Source organism: Solanum tuberosum, unplaced genomic scaffold (assembly GCF_000226075.1).
Source record: "Solanum tuberosum cultivar DM 1-3 516 R44 unplaced genomic scaffold, SolTub_3.0 scf00035, whole genome shotgun sequence".
Lineage (NCBI taxonomy): Eukaryota > Viridiplantae > Streptophyta > Magnoliopsida > Solanales > Solanaceae > Solanum > Solanum tuberosum.
Genome location: NW_006238963.1, coordinates 433,528 through 441,484, shown reverse-complemented (window position 1 = coordinate 441,484; position 7,957 = coordinate 433,528).

The window sequence follows — 7,957 nt, the reverse complement described above, 5'->3', positions numbered from 1 at the left end:
TATTTGTATTTTATGCGAGCAAAAATTGTTTTTTTATATAATTATACTATTACTATACTTTTCTTTTTTCGAATTCAATTTAAAATAACTTTTGTTTTTTTCTGATTTAAGATTTGAAATGTTTAAATAGGATATTGAAACTTTTGAAATTACAACTACGGAAATGAGTTTTAGGTTTTTAATTAGGTATAATAATGATTTTTAGCACAAGGCATAAGTACCCTTAGATTATGACCGAAATCTAGTGACACACCTAAACTTAGCTAGGAACCTATTACCCCTAAACTAATTTAAAATGGAATAAATACACCATAAATGTTGACATGGCATAGAGAGTGTGCACACTCTCTTGAAGGCAAGTGATGAGTGCACAAATTGGACACATGTCATTTTTTGATTGGTAACTTTATAATTAGTTAGTACACATATTTATTGATAATAAAACTTATATATATTTAATTATTTTTATTTCTTTCCTTGAAAAATATTTATTTTAATTTCATTTCACTTTAAACTTTTTTTATTTAATTTATTATATTTTCACTTTTAATTATTTTTAAAAAATTATGTGTAATTTTTAAAAAAAAAAATTTAAAAAGTGTCCTTTAATTTTAACGTTTTAATTTTTTTTTATTGTTTTATTTGATTTTCTTTCACTTATTTTTGATATTCGTTCAAAATTAACTTATTTTAAATACAAGACATTTGAAATCAAATCAAAATGAAAGACAATAAAATCAATAGAAAAATAAAAAAGAAAAACAATGAATGTAGTTAAAAAAAATTGATACAACGTAAAAAAATGTGTATAAACTTAATTTAAAAACAAGATAAAAAATAAGAATATTTAAAAAAAAAAAATTAAGAATCTTTTTTAATTTTTTTTTGAAAAAATAATATTTACACACGTGACGGGAGAGTGTGTGCAAACACAACCAACTTGGGTGGTTGAAGGTGCCACATCAGCACAAAGGGTGCACAAAAATACGAAAAAAATGAGTTCAGGGAGTAATTGGATCTTAGTTAAGTTTAGGGGTGTCTCCAAAATTTCGGTCATAGTCTAGGGGTACTTATGACTTATCCCATGATTTTTAAACTAATGTGGTGGCTTGGTTAGGACGATAATTTCTGGTTAAATATTGTTCTCTGGAAAAAAAATTAAATAATAATATTCAAATGCCCCACCATTCATTGAAAATATACTTTTTCATTATACATAAAATATAGTAGTACTTTTGGTATGTGATTATTTTTTTCAATGACATTTTATTTCTATGTGAAATAAATATAAATAATTAAAATTAATGTAAAAAATGTTTTATGAATGATAGATTAAAGTAATAATATGAGGTAGAAAATATGGAGTGATAAAATGATATAGAGAGCTTATTTTGTGAATATTTTGAGATAAATTTATCTTGAAAAGTATTCTTGTCAATATGTATTTTGAAGGAGAAAAAAAACTTCAGAATAATTCACAGTTGTTTGTGTTGATCAAATCATTTGATTATTTTTATTATACCTTTATTAATATTTAAATGTTTGGACAAATTTCCACAAAAGAATATTTAAAGAGCTAAAAATTATGAAAAAAGACATCTACAAAAATTAATGTAATATTTTAATCCTCTATTTTTTTTTTATAATTGACATTGTTCTTTTCACTCTAGTTATTTTAATTCTTTTTGTTGTCAATACTTTATTCCTCTTTGATCTGAGATGGAACCTATCCTATTTATAAGCTATGACATCCAACAAAAAGTGACATAAAAATAAGCAAAAGGCGAGAGCATAGAGGCCAAATCTGATTTCAAAACGAGCTTCCAACAAAAAGATGAAGTGAGGGAGCTACCCGATCTTGTCCTATTTTGCTTCACCTGCAAAATAGAGAGAATCAAAATCGGATTTGAGGTAACAAGGAAGAAGGTAATAGCGAGTCACTTACACATATTTGCATGGAGAAAGTGCAAGGCTCATACTCTCTTGCAAGCTCTTCATGAACTCAGGCTTTCTAATTGAACAACACACCTACAAAGAAGAAATAGTCAGCTGGGAAGAAGAAGCAAGAACTCCACGTGGAAAGATCGAACACCTTTGAGAGCTGATATTTTCAGCATCCATCACAAGCCAGGCGTGAAGGATGTTTATCACCCAAAGAATGAGGAACATCAAGTCGGAGCTAAAGGGAACAACGTAAAACATTGGAAAGTGGCGAGCTGAGTAAGAGAAGAGGAAGAGAAAGAAAGGGAAAAGGAAAGCTCATTTAGTGAACTTTAGTGTTAGGGTAGCGTCTTTATCCACCTAGTCTTGTCAATTTGGGCCGATCAGGATGAACCTTTTGTTAATGGTGCTTGACCCAGTTATTTAATTAATAATACGGACCTTGAGTCCAAATTTAAATTTTTGAAAAAAAGATATATATTTTTATTAAGATAAAAATAAGAGTCCAAAAGAATTCAAACATTAAACATGTATTTTTTTTTAAATTTCGAATATATAATATTTAATTATTAAATTAGGTATATAATAATTAAAATTTTGAAGACATATGTAACTGCTGTTGTATTTTTTTTTTAAATTAAAAATTTGGTTTTTTGAAAAATATTGAATATGTCCTAGATTAAAACAAACCAATTTTTAACTAATTTATAAATTGTATTTAAAAATAAATAAATCTGTTTTTCAAAATGCTGACATTTGTTATTATTTGTGTAAGTTGATGACATGTGTCTATTTTTATTTAAAAGTATGTATTTTTAAATATTTAAATAGTTATATAATATTTAAATTTTTAAAAATTTGTGACGCTGAAATGTGGCATTTTTCTTCTCTATTATATATAGATAGATATTTATTACTAATAAAGTCAATATGCACACATGTTATCGTCAATGTGGGTATTATTGTCATTTAATAATTTTTATTTTATTATTTTATTTATCTATTTTAACATATCACAACAAATTTTCATTCGATACTACTTTTAGTATTGAATAATTTTATAAATTAAAATATATTTAATAAAATTAATTTAATAATATAACTTATAAGTGTTATCAAATGAATTATATTTGACATACAATTTGCAAATCCGAACTCAAATTCTCGTTTTTCCTCTCGTCTTCTGTCATTTCTCTGGCAATGACGTTGGGTAAGGTTAACTTCAAAAATCAAGTCATTCAAATAAAAACCCTTCTGTCATTTCTCCGGTGACAGCGTTGGGTAAGTTCAGCTTCGAAAGATCAAGTCATTCAAACAAAAACTCTTCTGTCATTTCTCCGGCGATAGTGTTGAGTAAGTTCAACTTCGAAAGATTTAGCCATTCAAACAAAAACTCTTCTGCCATTTCTCCGACAGCAACGTTGGGTAAGTTTAGCTTCGAAAGATCAAGTCATTCAAACAAAAACACATCTGCCATTTTTTCGGCAACATCGTTGGGTAATTTCAACTTCGAAAGATCAACTCATTCAAACAAAAACCCTTATGTCATTTCTCAAGCGACATAATTTGGTAAAATTCAGCTTCAAAAGATCTAGTCATTTGAACAAAAAACCTTGTACTATTTCTCGGGCAACAGTGTTGGGTAAGTTCAACCTCAAAATATCAAACCACTCAAATAAAAACTCATTCGTCCAATTCTCCAGTGGCAGAGTTGGGTACGTTCAACTTCGAACGATCTAGTCATTCAAACAAAAACCCTTCTGCCATTTTTTTGGCGCGGCATTGAGTAAGTTTAACTTCGAAAGACCAAGTCATTTAAACAAAAACCATTCTGCCATTTCTCCGATGTCAACATTGCGTAAATTCAGATTCGAAAGATCAAGATATTCAAACAAAAATTCTTCTGCCATTTCTCCGGCGGCAGCATTGGGTAAGTTTAGCTTCGAAAATTAAGTCATTCAAACAAAAATCCTTTTGCCATTTTTCCAACGATAGCGTTGGGTTAATTCAACTTTAAAAAATTAAGTCATTCAAACAAAACTCTTTCGTCATTTCTCCGACGATAGCATTGGTTAAGTTCAGCTTTGAAAGATCAGGCTATTGAAATAAAAACCCTTCTGTCATTTCTCTGATGACAACATTGAGTAATTTCAGCTTTGAAAGATCTAGTCATTTAAACAAAATTTCCTTCTGTCATTTCACCAGCATCAACATTGGGTAGGTTCAACTTTGAAAGATCAAATCATTCAAACAAAAATCCTTATGTCATTTCTCGGACAATAATATTGGGTAAGTTCAGCTTTGAAAGATCAATTCATTCAAACAAAAACTCTTCTTCCATTTCTTCGGCGACAATGTTGGGTAAGTTCAGCTTCGAAAGATCTAGCTATTCAAATAAAAACCCTTCTCCCATTTTTCTGGCGGCAGCGTTGGGTAAGTTCAACTTCGAAAGATTAAGTCATTCAAACAAAAACCCTTCTGTCATTTCTCTGGCGGCAGCGTTGGGTAAGTTCAACTTCGAAAGATTAAGTCATTCAAACAAAAACCCTTCTGTCATTTCTCTGGCGGCAGCGTTGGGTAAGTTCAACTTCGAAAGATCAAGTCATTCAAACAAAAATCACTCTGCCATTTTTCCAACGACAACGTTGGGTAAGTTCAGCTTCGAAAGATCTAGCTATTGAAACAAAAACCCTTTTGCTATTTCTCTGGCGGCAACGTTGGGTAAGTTTTGCTTGAAAAGATTAAGTCATTCAAACAAAATACTTCTGTCATTTCTCCGACGATAGCATTGGGTAAGTTCAGCTTTGAAGGATCTAGTTATTCAAGCAAAAACACTTATGCCATTTCTCTGGCGGCAACGTTGGGTAAGTTTTGCTTGAAAAGATTAAGCCATTCAAACAAAACACTTCTGTCATTTCTCCGACGATAGCATTGGGTAAGTTCAGCTTTGAAGGATCTAGCTATTCAAGCAAAAACCCTTATGCCATTTATCTGGCAGTAACGTTGATTAAGTTCAGCTTCGAAAGATCAAGTCATTCAAACAAACATCCTTCTGCCATTTCTCTGGCGACAATGTTGGGTAAGTTCAGCTTCGAAAGATCAAGTCATTCAAACAAACATCCTTCTGCCATTTCTCTGGCGACAATGTTGGGTAAGTTCAGCTTCGAAAGATCAAGTCATTCAAACAAAAACCCTTCTGTCATTTCTGTGGCGGCAACATTGGGTAAGTTTAGCTCTGAAAGATCAAGTCATTCAAACAAACATCCTTCTGCCATTTCTCTGGCGACAATGTTGGGTAAGTTCAGCTTCGAAAGATCTAGCTATTCAAACAAAAACCCTTCTGCTATTTTTACAGCGGCAGCGTTGGGTAAATTTATCTACGAAAGATCAAGTCATTCAAACAAAAACCCTTCGATCATTTCTTCGGTGGAAACATTTGGTAAGTTTAGCTTCGAAAGATCAAGTCATTCAAACAAAAACTCTTCAATCATTTCTCGAGCGGCAGCGTTGGGTAAGTTCACCTTCGAAAGATCAAGTCATTCAAACATAAACCCTTCTGCCATTTCTCCGGCGACGGCACCAAGAAAATGGTTTTGGGGTTTTTTTTCGTGTAGACCCACCCCAGGTAATGCTCTCTTTTTCTTCTTCTCGTTCTTAAGAAGAATTATTAAGTGATACTGAATGAGATTCAAGATTCGTGATTAGTGATCAAGAAGGTGGAGTAGACCATAATGTCTCAGGTTTTAAATGAGATAAAAACTATGGGATATTAGGTGATCGGATTCACATTTTGTTAGTAAGTTTTGTGTTGGTAAAAATGATCTAGTATAGCATGTTCATTTCTTCATTAGTTGGTACTATTCATTTCCTATATTCTCTGGTGGCGGACTTCGTTTCAAATTGTGTTCAAAACCATGTTGTAGGATTGAGTCTCCTTAATAACAATTCATGTTATTTTTCTTATTTTGATTCAATATTAATTAGTGTAGGATTGAGTCTCCTTAATAACAATTCATGCTATTTTTTTTATTTTGATTCAGTATTAATTAACTCTATTGATTTTGAAAAAAAACAAAAAGAATTGGGTAACCATATTCAATATGTTAGCCAGTAAATTTACTATCTTTATATTATTTTTTCTACCTCTCCTGATATATTTTGTTATCTAATCACTCAAATTCAATAAATATCTTATTCTTTTTACTTCAAAAATCATTTAACTTTTTTTAATGGAATTATGGTAAATCATGTTTGAGGATTGAGTCTCCTTAATAACAATTCATGTTATTTTTATGATTTTGATTCAGTATTAATTGGCTCTACTGATTTTGGAAAAAAACAAAAAGAATTGGACAACCAAATTCAATAGGTTAGCTAGTAAATTTACTATCTTTATACTTCTTTTTTTTTTTTTTTTTTTTTTCTATTTCACCTAGTATATTTTGTTTTCTAATCACTCAAATTCAATAAATATCTTAATCTTTTTACTTCAAAAATTATTTAACTTCTTTTTAATGGAATTTTGGTACTCTCTTCCATAGATTTTTGCTAAAGCATGCAACTATTTTTTTTTGATGAAATTACATATTGTTTGTTAGTTTACTTTAATTCGTTAAAATAAATGTAAAATATGGTTCTTTGTAAGTTTTTTGATTCACACCAAAAAAATTCATGATAAACAACCCCAAGGGGCATCATGATAGACAATGTTAAAATAATTTTTTTAGGGTTCTAGAGTGAGCTTCTGGACACCATGTTTCAAGATAAAAATGATGAATTAATCCACATTTGATTGTAAAAGTGCGTGTGATTCCGATATAAGATGGAATCCCTGAATATTTTCAATATGTTGCATTAGAATTTTACGAATTATGCTAACCGCAGAAGCCCCAACATGATGGAAGAACAGGTAATCAAACACAAGATGTGGCAGTGTGAACCATATATGTAGCCATTGCTTTGATAAGATGCTTGTTATTACGACATCTTTGACGGACAATATTCTATGTAGTATGTCATTTGGTAAGTCACCAATAATTGTAGACCTGAGATGCCCTAAAAAATGGTTAGGATAGTCCTTACAGTGCCTTATTTGAGGTTATATTACTAAGAAAAATAAATAAAAAAGTGATGTTGTTTCTTGAACATTATTTGGAAAGAAGTCATTGATGATATATGAGAGGTGCCACAATTATGGTACTAATCAAAGTGAACCTTTTGTGAGAAAAAGCCCAAAATAATCTCACATTGCCAACTATATCATACATTTCATTAGCCTCGTTAATTCTCCCATTAATCATTAGCCCATTATTGTCTTTATGAGTACAGTTGGAGGCTTTAGCCTTGTGAGTTTGATATAAATCTAGTCATCTTGTATCAATGGGAAGAGAACCACATATATGTTTAAGAGAAATTCTTCCTCCTACATACTTTTTGTGTTGGGTTTTCTTTTAGTTAATTTTGTGCTTCTAGTTTTATACAAGAAGAGCTTGTTGAATTTTGAGGGATACACCTATACCGCGTGAAATATCCTTGAAGATAATGTCTTTTGACACGCCTCAAATTATGAAAATTCCCTACAAGTGTTCGTGTTGAAGTATTTTTCGTAAGATTTTCAACATTTTGTTACTTTCATTTTGGACAAGAAGTCTGACTGATTTATCATTTTGTTAACTTTGGTATTGTCGATGCACTAATATACTGCTCGTTGTTTATATGATAGGCGAACATAATTACTATTTCTTCAAGGCAGGTTCCTATAAAGTGGGCCGAAAAGGTAATCATTCTCAATTATGCCCTCTTATAAAATTTTCTTAATACATACTTTTGTCCTACTAGTATTGAAATATCTTTTAGATACAACCCTCCTTCACGGACAACCTTTTCCACACCAAAATTTTCCCCAATTGTGTCTAATACACACCACTTTTGCTCTGTTGGAGAAAGTTTGGATGTGTTAAAGGTTGTCTGTGAATGAGGGGTGTGTCAAGGTAATTACAAGGCCTAATGCATACTC